Raw genomic sequence first — 23,988 nt, 5'->3', positions numbered from 1 at the left:
TAAAGATCATTTTTGGGGCCTGCAGCTTTCAGGAAGCCTTCCCTCAGCCTGGGAATGGGAGTTGTGCTCTCCACTGGAGGTACCTCCTCTGAGGAGGAAGGGAGGGCCAGAAGGGGGAGGAGGCCAGGAGTCCACGTTCAGCCTCCAGGGGAACCACCTTTGGGAGGAGAGGCCCAGGCACAAGGGGTGCAGGGCCAACAAGAAGTCCAAGGCGGAAGGGGCTGCAGAAAATGCCACTACCCTGCTGTCAGGGGATACAGGTGGCGAAGCAGCTATCTCAATATGTCTGAGGTGCAGTGCCGAAGGAGGCTCTGTCTCTCAAGGGAGTCAGTCACCTCCATTTGTCGGATGATAGGCCCTGAGATCTCCGCAAACTGTGTGGGTGGGCACCCGATGCCAGTCGTTCTGAAGGTCACAGCTGCCCTCAACTTCTATGCCTCTGGCTCTTTCCAGGGCTTGCTGGGTGATCTCTGCGGAGTCTCTCAGTCAGCTGTCCACACCTGTGTCAAGCAGGTGACAGACACTTTGTTCAGGCATGCATTGACTACCGCTGTGATGAAGCCAGCCAATTAGAGCGAGCCAGGGGCTTTGCAGTAATTGCTGGCTTCTCCCACGTCCAAGGCACACACGTGGCCATCAAGGCGCCAGCAGGTGAGTCCGGTGCCTTCGTCAACAGGAAGGGCTTCCACTCCATGAACGTACAGATAGTGTGTGATCTCAGGATGCTGATTCTACAAGTCTGTGCAAGGTACCCAGGCAGCTCCCACGACGCCTACATCCTCAGACACTCCCAGGTGCCGGAGCTCTTCAGTGCTCCAGCTCAGCTGGATGGATGGTTGCTGGGTGACAAGGGATATCCCCTCAGAAGGTGGCTCATGACACCTCTCCGCCATCCAAGAACAGAAACTGAGCAGTGGTACAATCAGAACCACGCCTCCACAAGGGCTGTGGTAGAGAGAACCATCAGTCTTCTCAAGATGCGCTTCCGATGCCTGGACCGTTCAGGTGGCACACCCCAATACCCCTCAGTGTGTTGCTAATAGTCGTTGCATGCTGCGCTCTCCACAACCTGGCACTGGAGTGGACGAGGAAGACATAGACGCAGTTGCTCCAGATGCAAACAATGAGCCCAGCAGTGAGTCCGAGGATAAGCACACACAGAACGCTGAGGGGGTAGACACTGACCCAGGCATACTCCAGGGAGGCAGGGACACCCAGGAGGCTTTAATCCAAAGAACCTTCAGCTAGCCCATCACAGATGGACCTTCAACACATGCCAGGGCTGCAGGCTCCATATTCGATACCTGAGTGCTCCACCTGCCAATAGTAACATTAACTGAGGCCCTTCTCAATAAAACTCAATATCAAACAACTCACTCATAACATCATGGGTTCCCGTACACTTGCAGAAGTAAGGAATCACCCTGAGGCATGGCAACATGTCAAAATTTTTTGAGAGAACAAATCTAACTTCATAAACCAAAGAAAAAAGGTGTTGGACATCACTTCAAGTCTTCAATAAACCACTATGGGCCAACATAAAAGCACCAGTGAGAAACCCGTGGTGTGCCTAAGGTGCCTTAAATTTATGCTTATGGTTGCTACATTTAGGTACTGTCTCCTCGCTGGCACTGGCATCTGAGACAGCCTGCTCACTGTGGTGCACTGTTGGCCTCGATGACCTTGGCGGCCATCCTCTGGCCCATGTAGCCTTTGATGGCACCGCCTGGGAGGGAGCGGCCAGTTCCACAGCTGGCATCTCCCCAGCCACCACAGCCTCATCAGATGCCATGGTCACTGGCAGAGGGGCGGAGGAGCTGCTGCCCTCATCTGGAGCGCCCTGAGAGGAGCCCGCAGAGACAACAGGCAGCTGCTGCGCCGACGTGAAGTCGCTTTGGACCTCCCTGCTCACCGTAGATGGATGGGCAGCGAGCTGGGATACTTGGTGCCCAAAGCATCTCCCACGTGGGCACTGACCAGCTGAGGTCAATGCCCCTGTGAGGGCTTGCAGGTCCGAGCGCAATCCCAGGAGGCCCTGTTTGTTCTCTCGCCACTCTCACCATGGAGGAAGCATGGTACTCAGCTATGAGACTCAATGCATCGGTGATGCTCCATGTGGACTCCTCAAGCATGGGCACCAAGCCAAGCAACAGCCTCATGTATCTCCACCAGATCCTCCCGCACACCCTGCGGCACTTCCAGCATTTGCTGCCTTACAGACGACTCCAAGTGGCACATCACCAGCTACCAACCGAGCATGTGCCTGGACCCCAGTAGTCCTCCGATTGCCGGTGTCTTGGGCACTCTCTGTCTCTGCCCGCACCTCAAGCTAGTGTGAAGTGCCCTCATCTCTGTGCCCCTGGATCTAATTCCTACTGAGGTGCTAGTATCTGTGCTGGTGCCTGCCTGGCAGAGATGGTGTGACACTGATGAGTGGATTTCCTCTGTGCCCTCAGGTGTGAGAGGTGGCCCCTCTGCCTCCTCCTCCCTGCCCTGCTCCGGTGATGCTGAAAGGAAGAACAAGGACATTTTATTAGTTAAAATGGAGACAATGTCAATTTGCATGCCTGTCCCCTGGATCATTATGTGCTTATCCTTCCATAATCAATGGTCAACCCATGTTGCAAATTTCAATCACTGAGCATTCAGCAGTGCCATGGCTGCTGGGACACACATGGTGACCTGAGTGCTCGCCAAACATACCTCCCTGTGGCATCCCGGCTTCACCGCCACCGGTGGACCTGGGCGCATGGTGCCTCTCCAGATCCATAGCCTGCTGCACAAAAGGTGTCAGGATCGTCAACTGGGCCTGGCCTCCACCAGTCCGCATCCACTCGGTGGAATTGTGCACAGTCTTCTCCTGAAAAAGAGGGAAGAGCATTGATTAGTCCAGCCTGTACCTGGATTCCCATCGCATCCCTGCCAACCCAACCAGAGTGGGACATTGCAGTACTCCTGTGCTTCATCACCCCACTGCTGCCACACACTCACCCAAAGAAGCCAGGGCTGACCCCCTCTTGCCCAAATGCTGCCTCCATCATATGTGGCACTACAAGGTGTAACTTTGCTAAGCAAGGAGGCACAAGCACGTGGAGCGCAAAGACCAGCAGATGGATTGGTGCCCCACCACCTGGAAGCTCATCTCCCAGCATGTTAGCACCCTGACCCTGACATGCTTTCCAGTTCCAGCACTATGCCTAGGTGCAGATCCTTGACTTTCACCCCCATTCTATATGCTGGGTGTCAGTGTCACACATGCTATTGGTGCAGAACCCATCCTAGTTCAACCCTCTTAGGGTGAACTAGGCATGGGCTATATCTGCTGGCCTACCCAGCGAGGGAAACATGTCATGAGGGATTCAATGCCATTACTGTACTCAGAGTTCCAGGTGGGTTGCTGGGAGGAAAGAGTGACGACTAGATTAAGTGACCTCAGCCAACATGGTACTCACCCTTCCTGAGCGCAGGAGTTCATTGAATCTTTTATGGCACTGGACCCATGTGCACCGCACCACATCATGGGAGCTCACACGCTCCGGCACCTCCTCCCACGCACGTTTGGTCAGGTGGGTCGGCCTCCTCCCGTCCTCGGAATCAGGACCTCCCGCCGCGCTGCCACCTCCTCCAGGAGGGCAGCTAGGCACTCATCGGAGAAACGAGGGGCACACTGCCCCGCTGGCCTGCCCTCCGGCCTGGCCTGCCCTGCTGGCCTACCGTCCAGACTTGCATGATGTATAGTAGCCCTCTGTTGTACTCTCTCCCGGCCATTGTACGCAACCTTGCTAAGGCTGCCAGGCCTTCATTTAAACAGGCCGCCGGGTCGCCATTGGACCCGGCAGTCTGTGCACGCCCACTGCCGCCCACCAACTCCTGCTATCCTCGGGTGTAGAGAAATACACTGAGCGGGCCTTAATTGGCCCGCCCGCATAAGATGGGGTTGGGGATCCAATTGGGTCTGTGCCCGCATGGCATGGGGAAAATTCTCCCCATGGTCTCCATGACTGAGACTAGCTTTCAATTCCAGATCTATTAACTAAATTCAAATTCCACCAGCTACCACGGTGGGATTTGAACCCATATCCCCAGAGTATTAACTGTGCCTATGGGTTACTAGTCCAGCAACATTAACACTACACCACCATCTCCACATGTCTTTTTGATGCTTCTGTATATTTCTGTTAAATTATATATACATCAGTTATTAAAAGATGCGCTAAACGGGCAGAGAGTTCTGTGTCCAAAATATCCTGATAACTGCCTATCACATTTCAGGATTTTTGACCAAAGGATTTGGAAAAAGAGTTACTTTTAAATGTTAGATTTTGAAAGCAACGTATATACACAAAGATTCGTTTTAAAACACTGGGGCAAAAGACTTACCAGAGTGACATGATGGTGGCTTAAAAGAAATATAACAGAAACCTTTAACATGGCACCAGCTCAAAAGATGGAGTATAAAGATCACACTCAAATCTTTGGGTGTCTTGCTACATATAATTTAGGATGAAAATGTGTCTTTGAACTAAATCCTAAAGCAGCTGCAAACTAGTGTGCAAATCCTTAAAAAGGGGTAAATTCTACATTTTTCCTTTTCTGTCCCTGATTTAAATCTGGACAGTGAGGAGAAAATACCCACTAATTTTAATTCACATTTTGCTATCATGTTTCCTGTGTCCCTTTAAATAATTGCACAATTCACTGCTTGATTGAAAAAATTCAGTCTTAAATACATAGAATCACCGAACAATAGAATGTTTCGAGCACAGAAGGAGGCCATTCATCCTGTTGTGTCCATGTCAGTTCTCTGTAAAAGCAACTCAGCTGGTCCCACTCTGCTGCCTTTTCCCTGCAGTCCTTCAAATCTTTTCACTTCAGATGATTATCCAAGTTCTTTTTGAAACCTCAATTGAATCTGTGTCCACCAGACTCTCAGGCTGTGCATTTCAGATCCTAACCATCAGTTGCACAAAAAAGATTTTCCTTATGTTGCCTCTGGTTCTTTTGCCAATCATCGTAAGTTGATGTCCGGTTCTCGACCCTTCCATCAATGAGAACAATTTCTCAATTCTACTCTGTCCAGACCCCTCATCATTCTGAACACTTTTATGAAATCTCTCAACCTTAGTTTCCCTAAGCTTCTCCACTCTATCTAATAACTAAGGTCTTTGAGCCCTCAAACTATTCTCATAAATGTTTCCTGCACCCTCTCAGATGCATTCACATCTGTCCTGAAGAGTGGTGCCCAGAATTGGGCACAATATTGCAGTTGAGCTGAACTGGTGTTTTATAAAGTTTTAATATAACTTCCTTGCTTTTGATATCTATGGGCCAGATTTCCACGTTAGAGATGGGAATCGTAAGTCGGACCATTTTCCAATGCTGCATTCCTGCCTCCTGTATAAATCAGCACACACATGTTATTTACCACTGGGGAGTTGGGGTCGAGCTGGAGTCAGGGCCACCGCCTCCCAAAGCAGGCCCAAGGTATGAATGGATGCCAAGGTTGGCAGGTTAAAAGACCCACCTCCAATTATTGGAACATTAGCCCAGTTCTATTCATGACTGTTCGATCCCCTAGCCCTCATGCGTCACCCCTCTCAATCCCCCCCCACTCACCCCTCATGCCTTTCCATGCCCTCATGCCTCTTCCATGCCCCTACACCTTTTCATGTTCCATATGCCCCCTCCATGCCCTCATCATATCTCCCATGCTCCCTCTATAACCTCCATGTCCCTTCTAGTGACAAGTGGCCCTGTGGGGGGTTGGTTGTTGGGGCAGGGGGGGGGCAGGGGTGTTGTGCAGGGGGGGTGGTGTTTGGGGGAAAAAGGATTTTTTTAAAAGTAAACAATGCGAATGGAAAGTAAAATTTTAAAAACACTGAAAAAACAATTGGATTAAAAGAAGGGGTAAAGATGGAGGAGAGAGTTTATATGGACTCGAAGCGCTAACTCTGTCATTCTCTCCACATTGCTGTTCGACCTGCTGAGTTTTTCCAGAGTTTTCTGTTTTTGTTTCAGATTTCCAGCATCCACAGTATTTTGCTTTTATATAAGAGAGAGTTTATGGTCTGAGTTATTGAATTCAATGTTTTTCTTAATTCATTCATGGGATGTGGGTTTCGCTGGCTGGGCCAGCATTTATTGCCCATCCCTAGTTGCCTTTGAGAAGGTGGTGGTGAACTGCCTTTTTGAACTACTGCAGTCCATGTGGTGTGGGTGCACCCACAGTTAAGTCTGGAAGGCTGTAAAGTGCCTAATCAGAAGATGAGGTGCCGTTCCTCCAGTTTGCGTTGGACTTCACTGGAACATCGCAGCAGGCCTAGGACGGACATGTGGCCATGAGAGCAAGATGGTGTGTTGAAAAGGCAAGCGACAGGAAGGTCTGGATCGTGCTTGTGGAATCAGAGAATGTGTTCTGCAAAGCAGTCACCCAGTCTGTGTTTAGTCTCCCCAGTGTAGAAGAGACCACATTGGGAGCAACGAATATAGTAGACAACATCCCCCACAAACCTACCCACAGGGCAACCCATCACTGGTTTCTATGTTATGCTTTCACAGAGCACTGACTGTTGATCTGCTATTAACACATTCTGCTCTTATCGTTATGCCGCTACAAGCATCATCTTTAGTATTTACCACTACTGTTAGCACTCCCTTTGTCTTGTGTCCATGACATCTTTGTCAATCTCTCCTTAGCTCCAACCTATCCCTGACCTTTTATCTTGCTCCATCTACTCCAGCCCCTCTTAAACAGTATAAAATCTATCACATTTCTACTTCTCTTTAGCTCTGAAGAAGAGTCATACGGAATCGAAATGTTAACTCTGTTTCTCTCTCCACAGATGCAGCCAGACCTGCTGTGCTTTTCCAGCATTTTTTGTTGTTATTTCAGGTTTCCAGCATCCACATTATTTTGCTTTTATCTTAGTATTTAAAAGGCTGAGCCCAATGTCGCTCTAAGTGCACATTGGGATGCAACCTGCCACATTTCCTGCTCTGGTCAAATGGCAGCCGGCGGGAATTGGCTGGTAAATTTAAATTTACACTCCTTCATATCCATTTTCAGCCACTCAACATGGGTTTGCTCAGCACTGGGATTGCAAAATCTAACCCTATGCCTCTATTTATAAAGCCCAGGACTCCATAATCCTTATAAACGACTTTCTCAATTTGCCATGCCACCTTCAATGATTTGTGTGCCTATAACCTCAAATGTCTCTGCTCCTGCACCCCTTTTAGAATTGTATCCTCTATTTTATGTTGTCTCTCCTCATTATTCCTACCAAAACATATCATTTCATACTTCTGTACATTAAATTTCATCTGCCACCAGCCTATGTCCTTCTGAAGTTTATTACTATCCTCCTCAAAGTCACAGTACTTTCAAGTTTTGTGTCATTCATAAATTTTGAAATTATGTACTGCACACCTAAGCCTAGGGCTGGAATTTTCCAGCCCCACAGCGGCAGGTTCCCCCACGGCAGGGCCAGCAAGACATTGAAATCTCCATTCACATCAGCGGGACGGGAAGATCCCACTGGCGTGAGGGGCTGGAAAATTTCAGCCTAGGTGATTAATATAGATCAAGAAAAGCAGTGGTCCTAATACCGCCTCCCCGGGGAACCCCACAATATACCTTCCTCCAGTCCGGTAAACAACTGCTCATCACCTCTCTCTGTGTTCTGTCACTCAATCAACATCGTAGCCCTGCTGCTACTGTACCTTTTATTCCCCATTTGAAACTGTACTAATAATACAAAGACTGAAAGCCATTGACAGTGAAACATGAGAAAAACCTTCAAGCAATCAATCTGCAAGAGATGAAACTCAGTTAAAAACCCATAAAAGGTGAGAGTGTTCCTGATCAGGGAAACATTTGGTTGTTTATCATTTCTGTATCCGTAGTAGAGTGACAGCAGCAATAAGAAAATACTTTCGCTCCTTACTATAGTACTTGATACAGACTTTTTGAGTGAAGTTTGAGCAGTTAATCAGTGCTTGGTCATTTATGCTGTACTGGAATATGCCATTTATTAGCATATGTTTTAATAGTAATCTGAAAGAGAAGGCCATTTTGTTATTTGTCTTAAATTCCGTTGATGCTAAGATCAGGAGAACCAGTAATTGTTATGAATGTAGTTAGTCTGGAATGGCCATATTAGGGAATTAATATTTCATGACAGATCATGTTGAAGAAATGCAGGAGTGTTTGTTAAATTGTGCCCAAATACTTATACTGAGTGAAATGTGACCGTCTGAAGTAATATTTCATACCAAATGGAAAATGTGAGATTAGCAGGCTCAGGGAAAGAAATTATTCACATTGACTGACTCCTGAGGATATGGAGTCATCTGACCCAATTTCGAAAGTAGTATTAAACAAGAAAGAAAGTTTCAAGACTGGTGTAAAATTCTACCTTTCATTTTTCTTCAGGAACAATGGGTAACTTAAGTTGGTATGTGTTAGGATACAGGCAGAAGAGCTTTTGTTGAATTGAGGTTATGGAAAGTGTAAAGGATGGAGGGTTGGTTGAGAGCATTACAGAGTAATTGAGTCTGGAGATGAAAAAGTTATGCAGATGGGGTGAGGCGAGGTTGGAAGTTAGCGATGTTAGAGTTGGAAATAGGCGGTCACAAGAATACAGGAACAAGAATAGGTTATTCCATCCCTTTAGCCTGTTCCACCATTCTGTTAGAGCATGGCTAATCTCTATTTTAATTCCATTTGCCTGCCTTTATTCCATATCCCTTGATACCCTGACCCAACAAAAATCTTAGTCTTTGCGATGGAAGGACATGGAGCTGGGAGGCCAACTCAACATAAAACAGGAACTAAAGTTGTGAACATTCTGTTTAAACCTGAGATGGTGGCTTGGGAGTGTATGATCAGTGATGGTGTCCAAGACGATAGCTTTAGTCTTTCCTGCATTCAGCTTCAGGAAATTACGGCTCATCCAAGGTTTCAGACAAACAATTAGGCAGCAAAGATCCCGAGGAAATGGTGCAGTGGTAGGAAGAAAAGACATTGTTTGAGATGGTCTAATTAAAATCAAATAAATAGAAGTGGAATCAAATGGGGTTCGTCCCATTGAGTTGAATAAAATGGAGGAAAGGTGTTGGCAAAGGTTGGTATGATTATATTAGGAGCTGCAGAGGGTTTGAGAAATATCATCACACAAAATGTTGTTCATGAATTTGGTTAGGGCCATTTCAATGTTGTGGGTGGGATGGAAACCTGACTAGAAAGATTCAGACATAAAGTTAAGGAAGAAATGGCCTGAAAAATGATAACATGTTCAAGGACTTTCGAGAAGAAAGGAAGATTGGCAATGAAGATTAAGAATGGTTTTATGAGGAGGGGACGGATGATGTTTTTGAAATGAGTGAAATACTGGGTAACTTTCCCCTCCCGCCAGCGGTGGAGTTCATGGCGGGCGGGGGTGGAAAATATGCCAGGATGAAAAAAATTGATTTCCCGGCAGCAAGAAATTAACTTGCGGTCAGGATTGTCATGGCGTGTTGATGGCAAGTCACCTTTCCTGCTGAGGCTCACCAGGAACCGAATTAGCAAGCATGTCATGCATGCTAATTAGAACACCAACAGACCGGAATCGACTCCCCCAGCATATCTTCCACTCCATCAGCAGGAATTCACGCCAGTCTGATTCACATCTGGAAAAACCTGGTGTGCACGCGGCGAGAGAGTTAAGAGCACTTACCTGAGAAGCCGTGGCCGGGGGCATCAGAGGAGCACACGACCTAAAGCATAGTGTGTGCCTCGGAGACAACTGAGGGCAGGGGGGGTGGGTGCTGGAAGACATGAGGGTGTGGGGTTGGAACACACATGGCGTGGGCGCTGTCAGAACACATGGGGAGTACGAGAAGATAAGGGAGTGTGGGGGACCAGGAAGGCTTGAGGGAGAGGCTTGATGAAGAAGACTTGGGGGGAAGGTGAGCAGGAAGGCTTGAGGGTTGGGGGGGTGGTGGTGACGGTGACCAGGGAGGCTTGGGGGGTGAAAAGGAAGGCTTAGGTGGGGGTGGTGGTGACCAGGAAGGCTTAGGGAGGGGCATGGGGAGGAGTTCTTCAGAGAGAGGGTCCAGTACTATCAATGCTGGAATCTTGGGAGAGGGGGGGTAGCTAAATTGGCTGATGACACAAAGATAGGTCGGAAATTAAGCTGTGAAGAGGACATAAGGAGGCTACAAAAGGACATAGGTTAAATGAGTGGGCAAAAATCTGGCAAATGGAGTCTATTGTGGGCAAATGTGAAATTGTCCATTTTGGCAGGAAGAATAAAAAAGTCACATATTATATAAATGGTGAGAGATTGCAGAGCTCTGAGATTCAGAGGGACCTGGGTGTCCTGACATGAGTCACAAGAGGCTAGTAAACAGGTACAGGAAGTAATTGGGAAACCTAATAGAATGTTATCATTTATTGCGAGGGGAATTGAATCTAAAAATGGGAGGTTATGCTTCAGTTGTACAGCACACTGGAAAGACCTCATCTGGAGTATTGTAGACAGTATTGGTCTCCTTATTTAAGGAAGGATGTAAATGTGTTGGAAGCAGTTCAGAGAATGAATCAGTATTCACTGAGCTTATGAATTCAGCAACTCGTGCAGTTGAGCTCAGCTTTCATGACACCCTGTATGCCCAAATAGATGGTGTTGCCATGGGATCCCTTCTAGGCCCAGCTCTCACAAACAGCTTTGTTGGGTTCCATGAGAAATGTGGCTTCGATGGACTGACAGCTAACCTCCTATCACTTGCATATTTCTGATATGTGGATGATACGTTTGCTGTATTTAAATCCATAGCAGCATGTAATCATTTTCTTGTATGTCTTAATGGGTTCCATTCTGCACTCAAATTCACCTTTGGAATGGAGCAGTCAAATGAATTCCCCTTCCTTGACGTACTAGTTGAAAAATCTGACAGGTGTTTCTCTACCACGGTCTACCAGAAGCCTACATTGACCGGTCAATATACGCGTTGGGATTCTAAGGCCAGGATTGCCCCTTGTCAGGTGGGCACGACGGGCGGGCCCGGGAGAGGCCATGAAACTGACCGCCGCCCACACTTGGGCCCTGACCGCGATTTCACACTGGTGGGCCAATGAAGACCCGCCCAGCGTGAAACGCGGCTCCACACTGGCCGGGAAGAGCCAAGCAGGGGCAGGGGCCTATCAGCCACAGGGTCCAATGGCAACCCAGCGGCTGGCTTAAAAATGGCCCAGGCAGCCCCAGGAAGGCTGCCAGGGAAGGACATCCGGTTGCCTTGTAATGATGGATTCGAGTGCGGCTGCAAATGCCAGGCGGGAGGGCAGGTCGGATGGGCACTCGACTCCCCGCTTTTCTGATGAGTGCCTCGCTGTACTCCTGGAGGAGGTGGCTGCCAGGAGGGGCACCCTTGTCCCCAGAAATGGGAGGAGGAGGCTACCGCACCTCACCAAGACAGCATAGGAAGCCCACGTGAGCAGCCATGATGTGCCAGAAGCACTTCAATGACCTGCTGTGCTCAGGAAGGGTGAGTACCATGTTGGCATGGGTCAGTGCACAGAAGTGTTAAGGTCTGGCTGTCCCCCGTGGACCTTGGGTGCTAGAGTCTAAGTGCCAGCTGCCAATGACTCCGGAGCTGGCCAAGGGAGTGAGCCCTGACTGCTTGGACTGAGTGCCTTGCGGTTCGAGGGCCACGACTCGGATGTGCCCTGCCAGGTGCTCCTCAGTTGGGGATGACCAGGCTGCAATGGTGCTGCAGATAGAGATTGGACTAATCAATGCTCCTCTGTTCTTTCAGGAGCAGACAAGCCATAACCAAGTCGAGAGGGCACATACAGGCTGGGGCCTGCCCAACCTGACAGAGAGTTGCCCAGGGCAACAGCAGACAGAGGGCTGTTGGGAATCAAGATGATGCTCACTCAAAGGCTGATGATGAGCCTCTGGAGTCGTCCATTATGCGGCAGATGCTGGATGTCCAGCGAAATGTGCGGGAGGACCTTGCAGGGGTCCATGATGGTTTGGGTGCCATGGTCTCCATGATGGAGGAGTCCATGCAGAGCGTAAGCACTGTGTTGACCGTCATGGGCGAGCGCACTGCCTCCTCCACTGACAGAGTGGCGATTCTCATGGAGAGGCTGCTCCAGGGACAGAATCAAGGGTTTCTGGGGTTGCGCTCAGGCCTGCAAGCCCTCACACAGGCACTGACCTCAGGTGGTCAGTGCCAATGTGGGAGATGGATGAGGCACCCAGTATCCCACCAATGGCGAGCAGGGAAGTCCGGAGCAACCTCACAATGTTGCACAAGCTGCCTGTCGTCACTGCGGCTCCTCTCAGAGTGCTCTGGATGATGACAGCAGCTCCTCCGCCCCTCTGCCAGTGTCCGTGGCATCTGATGTGGCTGCAGTGATTGGGGAGATGCCAGGCATGGCACTGGCTGCTCCTTCCCAGGCGGGGCCAGCACGGGCTCCACTGGCCAGAGGGCGACTGCCAAAGTCATCAAGGCCAACAAGACAGCAGAGTCAGCAGGCTGTCTCCAAAGCTGGTGCCAGTGAGGGTGGTGGCGGGGGGAACACCTTGACGTAGCACTCGCAAACCTAAGTTAAAGGCACCATGAGCACAAGAGGGACAGGTCACGGGTGATATTATATTCATTTCCGTTTAGTTTATCTATATTGCTCAGGGATTGAAGACCAGAAATGTTTATGTAAATATTTTTGAACTGTCCCAAGGAGATAAATTTTGTTTCTGTCGTCATGGAATGTGTATGCATCACCTTTTTATTCTATTGGTGCGGGGTACGCCAGTATGTAATGCTGGACTGAAGTGGCTCTGAACTTTATTGCACAGGCACTGAGTGTTCTTTGTGTTCAAATGAAAGGGTCCTTTCATACATCCGAGATGGAGGAGGCAGCCTTGGCATGGGGTTGAAGCTGATCTTTGCAGCCTAGCTGAAGGAACGTTGGGTCAAAGCGTCCCTAGCATCCCTGCCTTCCTGGATATTACCAAGATCTGGTTCCATACCCTCTGCTTTCTCCTTACCATGCTCATCTTCAGACCCACTACTGGACTCATCATCTGTGGCCTGTGCAGCTGCATAAATATCTCCTTCCTCCAGTGGGTCCCCCTTGCCAGTGCCAGATTGTGGAGAGAACAGCATGCAACCACTATCAGTGACACCCACTCTAGTAGGTATTGTAGTGCTCCCCCTGAACAGTCCAAGCATCGGAAGCGTATCTTGAGAAGACCTATGTGTTCTGACACAGCAGTCGGTAAAGGCTGAGATTTTTAAATCTCAGAGGGAAACTTGAACAATTGTCTTGGCCTATATTTTCAATTGGTATGTTTGAGATGCAGTTTTGAATTCAGGAATAAGACCACTGAGCCTTGAAAGGTTTTTTTTATATTAAACTAAATTAAACATTTATTAATTTAACAAGAAATTTAACACATACTCATGTCCACAAATTACTACCATAATAACTTTTAAACAAATCCCCAAATTAATCACTCCCAGGTAAATCTTCACCAAGCTAACAGTAACCCATAGTCTTTAAACAGACACCAGGCAAAGCACCTTTGACCTTACAAATTCAAAATGAGTTTCTTTGCAGTTTGGTTCCTTTGCAGACACCGTTGTAGCTTACAGGCTGGTTAGACCTTAAATGCCTCTAACTTACACACACAAACTCCTTTCTGTTTATACCAAGCTTTCCCTTTGAATGTAAATTTTCCATGGTATCCTAGGCTTTTAACATCACATCTTAACAATAACATTTTCATCCCACTAATTTTATTAGTAATATAAACACATTGTTTGGCATCTCCCAGCTAGGTACAAGATTTTATCCATTCTTTTGGATGCTTTATTCAACAATTGCAAATTTGCACTTTACCTTTTAACTCCTTTATGTTTATCTAATTAGCATCTCAAACTACTATACGTCAAAGCACCCAGACTAGTTGGCTTTAATCCAATTAAGACACACACAGCCAAACACATAGACACAGATTCCACTACGATTCCACTTTAAAAATATTTTCCAATAACACTATAGACATTATTACCTCTTCATGACACTATGGTCACCGCTCTCGTGGAGCCACGACTCGTATTGTAACGCTTTTCTGCCCTGTTCTTGGGTGGTGGAGAGGCATCATGAGCCACCTCTTCAACGGATAGCCCTTGCCACCCGGCAGCCATCCTTCCAGTCGGGCTGGAACACTGAAAAGCCTCGGCATCTGAGAGTGTCTCAGGATGTCCACATCATAGGAATTACCAGGGTACCTTGCACAGACTTGCAGAATCTGCATCCTGGGGTCACACACTATCTGCACACTCATGGAGGGGAATCCCTTCCTGTTTATGAAGGCACCGGGCTGACTTGCTGGCACCTCGATGACCACATGTGTGCAGTTGATGGCACCCTGAATGCAGGGGAACCCAGCAAACACTGCAAAGCCTCTGGCTCGCTCAACCTGGTGGTCTCGCCCATAAAGTAAAGAATAATGATCAGTACCCACCTGAACATAGCTGCTGTCACCAGCTTGACACAATCGTGGAAAGCTGATTGGGAGGCTCCACAAAGATCCCCCATTGACCCCTGGAAAGAGCCGGAGGCACTGAAGTTGAGGGCCACTGTGACCTTCAGAGCCATTTGCATGGGGTGTCACATATAATCCGAGCTGATCTCAGGCCCAATCATCTGGCAAATGGAGGTCACGATCTCCCTTGAGAGGCAGAGCCTCCTTCGGCATTGCACCTCTGACATATTGAGGTAGCTGCATTGCCGCCTATAAACCCTGACAGCAGGATAGTGGCATTTTCTGCGGCCCCTTCCACCTTGGACTACTTGCTGACCCTGTGCCCCTTGGGCCTACGCCTCTCCTCTCACAGTTCTCTCCCCTGGAAGGTGCACTCGGTCGCCTGGCCTCCATCTCTTCTTGCCCCTCTCTTCCTCCTCAGAGCAGATGCCTCCAGCGGAGATCACAATCCCCATTACCAGGGTAACAGAAGGCTGTCTAATACTTGGAAGTGTCCACATGGTCTGAATCCTCCAGGGGCCTGGCAGACAGCAATGAGTCCTCAAATGAAGCCTGGAAATGCTATGAACGAACAAAAGATGAAGCTGCCAAATACAAATAAGCAACCAGCTGCAAACTATCTCCAAATTGCTCACTGCTCACACTGACAATGCTGCCGACCCTTTCCATCTCACCCTTGGATGAGATTTGTGAAAAAGTCGGCAGGCCGCCTGCTTTGCTCGTGCGACGAGCAGAAAATCGCACAGGCAAGATAAAATCACAGCCAATGGACTGTTAAGGGCCTTAAGTGGCCTGTTAATTAATGACGGGTGCCGCTCCAGCACCCACTCGCATTGCCCACCCGACGTCATCACGCACTATTCTACTCCTGATCAGGCCGGGCAAGTGCCCGCCGGCGGGATGAAAAATCCTGGCCTTACAGTTCCACACGCTATAAGATTGGCCCTATCAGTAACCTGGTAAATAAGGCCCAAGCCATTTGTTCACCTTGCAAACTTGATGCTGAAATAGGGCGCATCAAAGACATCCTGCAGGATAATGGCTACCCTAACCAGATCATTTTGCACTGTATATCATGCAAACTCATGAACGGGCCTAAGGCCATCACTTTTGACCATGAAAGATGCCCAGTCTACCTCAGATTACCCTGGAAGGGCAAGGTATCTCAAAAATTTGAGCAACAGGTGAAGCTAGCTGTTACACGCTGCTACTATGCAGTAGCAACACGAGTGGTATTCACCACTGCCGTCAAGCCAAAAAGACGTTCTGCCTATCACGCGAGTGAGTAATGTGATAAATGAATTTCAGTGCCAGTGTGATGCTAGGTATGTGTGCTATATGTCCCAAAGACTGGCAGATCATATCAAACAGCATGTTCCTTCCACTGTTTGGTACAGACAGTACTCAACCAGCCTGTGCTTGCAAAAAAGAGTATCCAACTTTAGATGTGATTCCACAATTGGACAACATTTGCTAAATAATCCTCAGTGTGCTAAGAAACGCTGACAACCAATTAAAGATTGTCGGTCAGACTCGCAGTGTGGCACATTTGCGTGTATTGGAAGCTACATATATTAATACACAGGACCCTGTTCTTTGCAGGCAGAAAGAACATGTACGCACATTGTGTCTGTTCCAGCTAAACAAAGTAAATGATAGCCATTCAATAGTTCATTCCTCAGGCAATGCCTTGACCAATCAGAGTCAAACCGCCTGGTTTAAATTTCAAACAATGGTTGGCAGTTAACTGTCAGTCACCATTAAGTGGTGCATTCTCCATGGCAATGCCTCCCTCAATAAGAGTCCACTTGCCAACCATCCAACACTCTCTTTTCATATAATATAAAGTTGTTGCTTCCCTTGACATTGGTATTCTTGCGATTGTCCTGATGAGTGCAAGACAGGCAGCTTGAACAAAACTGTGCTCTTCTCCACCGATGCTGCCAGACCTGCTGAGTTTTTCCCGGTATTTCTGTTTTTGTTTTAGTGTTGAGCTTGAACAAAATGTCTGTTCTCAGCAATACTCAAGTTCTGTACTACCAAACGACTAAAAGAGAAAATGCTGGAAATACTCCACAGGCCTGATAGCAATTGTGGAGAGAGAAGCAGAGCTAACCTTTCAGGCCTGCGACCTTTCATCAGATAAGCAAAAGGTAGAAACATTTTGAGCAAGTGAAACAGGGGAGGGTAGGAAGATGAACAAAAGAGAAGGTCTGTGATAGGGTGAAGGGCAGAAGAGATTAAATGGCAAAAGAGTTAATGGTGCATGGTCATAGGGAGTGATAATGAACCAAAAAGTAAAGAAACAAAAAAGAAGGATTGAACATCAGGATCCTGAAAATCAAAGTAAAGAAAAAAGTCAGAGTTCTGATGAAAGGTCAAATACCTGAAACATAGGGTGGTATTTAATGGAGGCAACAGGGGTCTCGCCAACTGGCTGGAGCCGGGGAAAGCTCCATGTCCCCCTTTAGGAAGGCCCACCGAAGTGTCACTTAGGCACTTAATTGGATGACAGAGGGCCTTCCACGGGATTCAGGAACCTAGAGTGGAGATTCCGATCCCAGAGAGCTGCCAGCCAATCAGAGGATGGCAGTTCTATTGAACGGCAGCACCACCAGAGTGTCATCGCTCAATCTCCAGCGACATTTGGGTAATGGCGAGAGGTGGTCATGGAGTGTTGCCGGCAGGGGAGTGGGGGGAGTGGGGTCGACAGCAAGGGTGGGGATGGGTGCCTCTCAGCGGCCCCTCCATCCCTGATACTAGACCCCAATAAGGCACTGAGTGCCTGACAACAAGGGACCCTTCCTGCAAGCCTACAAGCAAGCCCGCAAGGATTTGCTTGTCATGCTACCTGCATGGTGAGCCCTATGCCCTCCACTGGGTTAATACCAGTGGCGGCGAGATGAAGCCCTTAAGTGGGCATTATTTGCCTCAGTTGGCAACGAGATGGTGAGGCCGTCCAGAGGCCTTCCCTCTACAGAGTTAATAGGGGTGAAGGGGTGGAGGATCCCCATCTACCAGCCTTCTGCCTTATTAAATGCTCCCCCACCACCAATCTCGCCACAGGGGAGGCCATTAAATACTGTTTCACTTCACAAATGCTGCCATACCTTCTGAGTATTTCCAGCATGTCTGGTTTTTATTTCAGGTTTCCAGCGACTATAGTGATTTGCTTTTGCATTAGTGTTTAATTCACCGTTTCTTCTCTTCTAGAAATGCCCAACTTGAAGAAGTTCTGCTCTTTGCTCTGACAGGATTTCCATTTGCCTTTTCTACCTTGTTCACCTCATTGCTTTCTATTTCTCTTCTCATGCTTGATTAGCTATCTCCCAACATTCGCTTTCACAGCCACATTTCCTTCCTTAGCAACTGTCCCTGGCTCTGAATTATTCCAACTGAAATCCCACCCTTCACATTCTGGATATACCCACGATTACAGATATCTGCAAGACATTCACCATTCCTCAAACAGTTGTTCTCGCCACACCTTGAGATCAACAGAATGTGCCGCTACATGCATACTTTTTTATTTTTCTATTGATTGCCTCCCAGCTATTTAATCTTGGGATGAATACAGGGAATGGTACAATAAACACATTTCCACTTCCATTATGCACTGTCTTCAGAATTTCCTCACTAGTAAATGCACATATGCACACATGCGAGCCAATGCTTCAACTTGTGCAATATTGCTCTGTTTTCCTTCCCTGTCCTATTGCTGCATCTTCAACTGGAAAATTGAGGAAGAGAGGAAGATGCTCAGAAGTAAGTAGAGTGGGCAGAGACTCATGTGGAGTAGAAACATCAGCATCAGCCATTTAAATAGAATGGCTTGTTTCTGCACTGTAGCGTCTATGCAATTAAACCCTGCAGTTCAATGCTGCAAAATGACCATTTTTTTCAATACACTGATTCAAACAGGCTTTTTAACACACAGTTCTTTTGAGGATAGACTGGAAAAATGAATATATGACTGGTTATGACCCTAAAAAATAGACCCATAAGATACAGAAGATCTACTGTTTGCAATGACTGCATGCACAATGTACTTTGGACGAATCGAATACATAGAGGAGGTTAGGAGGAGATTTGATGGAGGTGTTTAAAATCATGAAAGGTTTCAACAGAGTAAACAAGGAGACACTGTTTCCAGTGTCAGCAAGGTCAGTGATGAGAGGACACAGATTTAAGGTGATTGTCTCTAGTTCTTTTGCCAATGTGAAAAAAAAAATCATGCAGCACGTTGTTCTGATCTGGAATGTACTGAAAGAATGGCAGATTCTGCCTAAATGTTTGGAAGGGAATTGGATTAATAATTAAAGGAAAAAAATTATCAGGCCATGGGCAAGAGAAGGGAAGTGGGACTTATTGAATAGCTCAAACAAGGGAAAAAATTTTGTCAGTGTCATACTGTTCCCAACGGTAGGACTAGATGTATGTGCCACTTCCACTTTCCTGCTTTTGCCCATTTCCCACACAGTTGCAATTTGGCATGCATGAGAGACACGTGTGATTCCACGTCAGGGTATTCTTTTCAGTGGTGAAACCCACCACCATCTGACAATGCTGCAGCTAAGGGCGGGCTATAAAAGAGCTTCCTCGACAAACAGGGAGGCTCTGCTGGCCCCAACTCTCCTGGATAACCCCAATGCCATTAACAGAAGACCTATTGAGAGCACATTTTAAAATTTAAAGAGAATGGTCACTTAACCAATTGATGGATATCTACTGATTAGTTAAATCGGGAAGTTTATTGTTTATGATTATCGGTCAAAACAATATAAATATTATACTAAAGTTAATGAAAATGCAATTGTTGCTTTCCTACTTACATATTATTAAACTCAAACCTGTCAGCTGTCAGCTTTTCAATCCACGTGCCAGCTTGTCAGTGTCTCATAAGAAAAAATAGGTTTTTCACTGGGTTTGGAGGTTATCAACATAAGCCTGTCAGAAGACGCTACCTTAGACCATCAGAAACTCACCATTTATCTTAGAGCTGTCACCTGAAGGATTTTGGGACTGGTAACTTAACATATCTTGAAAGGATTAGAGTGGGTCAAGAGAAATGTGTGAGGCACGCTGAAATTGTTTACTAACTGGCGGCTGTGCCAGATAGGGTTACAGTGTCATAGTGATTACATTTCAGGATGAGTGGCCCAGAGGCTTGGACTAATGACCCAGATACAGGAATTCAAATTCACCACCACAGCTGGCAAATTTAACTTCAGTTAAATAAATAAATCTGGAATAAAAAACTAATATTAGAAACTACCAGATTGTTGTAAAATCCCAACTGGTTCACAAATTACCTTTAAAAGAAGAATATTAGCTGTCCTTACCCAGTCTGGCCTTTCTGTGGCACCAGACCTAGAGCAATGTGATCAGCTCTTAACTGCCCTCTGAAATGGCCTAGCAAACCATTCAGTTGTATAAAACTGCTACAAAAAAAGGTCAAACAAGATTAAAACTGAAGTATGTGGCATCGACCTAGGAATGGGATGCAACAAGGGCACATTCAGCCTAATAGGCCCAACAAAGTCCTCCTCACTAACATCGAGAGACTTGTGCCAGAATTGGGAGATTTGTCCCACAGGCGAGTCAAGCAACAGACTGACCTTAATACAAAAGTAAAATACTGCAGCTGCTGGAAATCTGAAATAGATACAGAAAACGCTGGAAATACTCAGGCAAAATTTGCAGAGGGAAACATAGGGCAGAATCATCCTCTCCCACCATCAGCAGGATTCATGGCGGATGGGGGGGGGCGTTGAAGATATGGCAGGATGCAAAAAATCAGTTTCCCGATTTCGGGACCTTCCTCCCCTGACGTTCATGGTGGCTTAATGGCAGGTCGACTTTCCCACTGAAGCTTGGCAGGAACCTATTTTGCATCTCATGCATGCTCACCAAACCCCAACAGACCGGAATCAGGCAGTCCTGTCATTTCTTCCATCCTGCCAGCAGGAATTTACGACATTCCATTACCCAACTGCACAAGTGCACTAAAATTCTCCCATTCACCCAGCGGGGGCGGGGGCATCGATGGTGATGTGGGTAAGTTGGTGGGTGACAGGAGGAGGGTAAAAGTTGGTGGAGACAGCCTGGTATGTAACACGCACACCCTGAGACAGTGGCAGCTCCAAACCAAGATACATCCCTCAATGACCAACTGCAAAACATCAAGGTGGGGGGTGGGATCTTCTGCAGTGGGTGGAGCTGAAGGTCAGCACAACTGGACAACTAAAGGGAAACCCTAATAATCATGTGGAGACTGTCTGAGAGCTTGTTTGCTTTGCAAATCCTCACTCTTTGGTGGAGGCCACACGCCAGCAGGTCTGGCCCAGAGGGTTCCACTACAATGAGATCCTAGCAAAGTGTAGAGCTGCCATTCGCTCTGAGTCATTTGGCATCGACTCCAGTCAGAGTTAGGGAAGAAGGGAGGGACAGGGATGCCTACAAAGAGCTCGCAGGTGAATGGCAGCCAAGTTGCAACTGCAACCCTCCATCCTCCCGGGGGAATGAACCTGCCTGGCAAGTGTTCATGCGGTTAGTCTTTCCATTGTGACAAGATCTCTCCATAGAGTTTCGATGGTAGTGGAGTTAAGCGTAATAGTGTAAGTGGGGGACCTTTCACACATGGCAATCATCAGTCTTGTCAAAGAGTAATGTCTCCATGTGCAGCCATGTACTAGGGGAGGAAGACCCATCCTTGCCCCCCCAACCCCCCACCTTGGGAGGGGTGGAGTGTGAGCGACCATTAAAACTACTAGCAGCAGGAATGAATCCAGGAAACATCCAATCAGTGCAAGCTAACATATATTTAGAAGTGTCAAACCTATATGCAATGATTATACACCCATGCCACCAGTGTTAATTCAAAACTTCTTAATTTTCCTAACTCTATCGTTATGTTTAGGTGCATCCCTGACATCCGCAGCAGAGGTGGAGGCAGCTGCTGACTGCTATGCCCCCTTGGGCGTCTTCTGGAGATCCGAGGCCTGGAGGGCCCCTGCCTGCTTTGGGTCTCCTGCTCAGGGGTAGGTGCACACTTCTCGGCCTGAGCAGCTGGAGCTGATGGGGTCTCAGGCAGAGGGGATTGGGAATGCCTGGACACCCTTGGATTATCCTGGGTGGATGCCCTCGGGGTATTCACCTGATGCTCCTCCCCCTCTCGTGTGCCCCAAGGGCCCCTCCCTGACTCCTTGAGGAGAAGAGGCACCTGGAGGGAGGTCGAGGTGCCCCGTACCTGCCTTGCATAGCCACTGCAGAAGTTGACCCATGGCTAGAGCGATGGTGTGCAGATCCGAGCACATATCTGGCAGAAACTGGGCATTCTGCTGAATCAGAGTCTCCATGGCGTCTGTCGTCCTCTCCATGGAAACTCAATGCCCCCGCATTTTGGACCCACAACATCAGAAAGCACGTGAACACACTCTTCCATTTCTCAGGCCACACTTTTGAGGGTGCCGACACCTCTGCCTGATGTTCCCCTGCGTCTCTTTGATACTCCAGCACCTTTTCCATAGCTGCTTCCAGAGGCTCGTCATCTGACTCTGACTTTGCAGGGGCCTCCTCTCCAGTAACCCTCTGAGTGCCAGAGACCTTGGCTGTCACTGCCTCTGCCCGCTGTGAATGCGTATGTGTGAGGTGACCACCAGAGTGTGACCCCAAGCCTAAACAAGATATACGACTCCCCGAGGTGTGTGTCTCTGGGCTGGTGGAGGGTGCAGGCGAACACTGTGATGGGTCTACACGTGTATAATAGTCCTCGTCCTCTTCTGAGTTGTGCTGGGGGCTGGGGCTTACTTCTGGTGTGCGGGCTGGTCTCCCCCTCTTCCTGCTGGCACCTAGAATGGAAAGAGGAGGGAATAAGTGACTGTCTAAGCTGGTTCAAACATTGAACCCATAAATCACCTTGATTTTCCAAGGTTCTCCGGATTATTTATGCTTCTTCACTAATTGCTTGGGGGAGGCTGACCTCACCCTCAGTACAGGCATGGTCATGGTCCCCCCCTGCCAGCCCGACAGCCTGCTGCTCGAATTGAATGAGAGGCGTGAGTTCAGGCACCCCATCCTCTCTCTTGCCTTCCTGTTGTAGGCTGCTTCTCCTGCATACAGACATATGGATGGATTGTGAGCACGTATCATGAAAGAACAGGTCATAGACTGCTAATTTTGTAGCTAATAACTGATCTTGTGACTCCCAAACCCAACCACCATGTGAAAGGCGCAAGTGAGGAGTGAAATGAAATATTCTCCACTTGCCTGCATAAGCACAGCTCCAACAACACTCAGGAAGCTGGACACCAACCAGGACAAAGCAACTCCATCCACCACCCTCAACATTCACTCCCTCCACTGCTGGTGCACAATGGCAGCAGTGAGTACCATGTACAAGATGCACTGCAGTATGTCACCAAGGCTCCTTCAACAGCACCTTCCAACCCCACAAGCTCTACCAGCTGGAAGGACAAGGACAGCAGATCCATGGGAACAGCAGCACCTACAAGATGCCCTCTTCTCCACCCCACGGCTCTGCCTTCACCGTGGCTGGGTCAAAATCATACAGTTGCCTTGCTAACAGCACAGCACAGGGACTGCAGCGGCTCAATAAGATGGCAGACCACTACCTTCTCAAGGGCATTTGGGGATGGGGAACAGGAATGCTGGTCTTGTCAGTGACACCCACGTCCCACGACAGAAAGACAAAATGAGTGGTGATGTGAGTTGGGAGAGTAGAAGGTTCATTTACCCTAGTGGCGCAGATGTAATTATTCAGCCATTTCCTGCACTGCAGGGTGGTCCTCCTCTGGACCCCACGGGTGCTGACCAGACTGGCAACCTCCTCCCAGGCCAGCATGGTCAGTTGGGTAGGCCCCCTGCGGCCACCCCTGGGGGAGAGGAAGTCCCATCTTTCCTGCACGGCCTTGAGGAGATGCATCGCTGAAGCAGGAGGCTGGAGCTTGGTGCCTTCTGCTCATCCTTCTTTCAGCGTCCTGGCGGGGTTCATGAAGGTACGTCCAGGTGCCTTTGAAGGCATGTTGCACGCCCGGACATGATGACGGGGTGGCCAACTTCCTGCCCACCCCGCCATGAGAATTGACGCGAACTGCGCACATGCATAACTAATAAGGCGGGGAGCGCATGATTGCGTGTAACAGCTGCCCTATTCCGCAACGGGAGTCACTCTGGCATCCTGGTCCCGCCATGGAACTTAGGGCAGGAGGGGACGTTTCTGCCCATAGTTCAAGTTTCAGGTGAATGATCTAAAGGTCATTGACCTGCTTGGTTTCCCACCACAGAGGCTACCAGACCTGTTAAGTATCTCCAGCATTTTCTGTTTCTATAACAAACTGACATTGCATTCACAGCAGAAGACACAAATTGCATACCTGAAATGATGGGTAACCAAGGGGCTAAAAAGGGTGAGGAAATGTAAACA

The sequence above is a fragment of the Cetorhinus maximus genome, chromosome 18, assembly GCF_964194155.1.
Source record: "Cetorhinus maximus chromosome 18, sCetMax3.hap1.1, whole genome shotgun sequence".
Lineage (NCBI taxonomy): Eukaryota > Metazoa > Chordata > Chondrichthyes > Lamniformes > Cetorhinidae > Cetorhinus > Cetorhinus maximus.
This window is presented reverse-complemented; position numbering follows the sequence as displayed.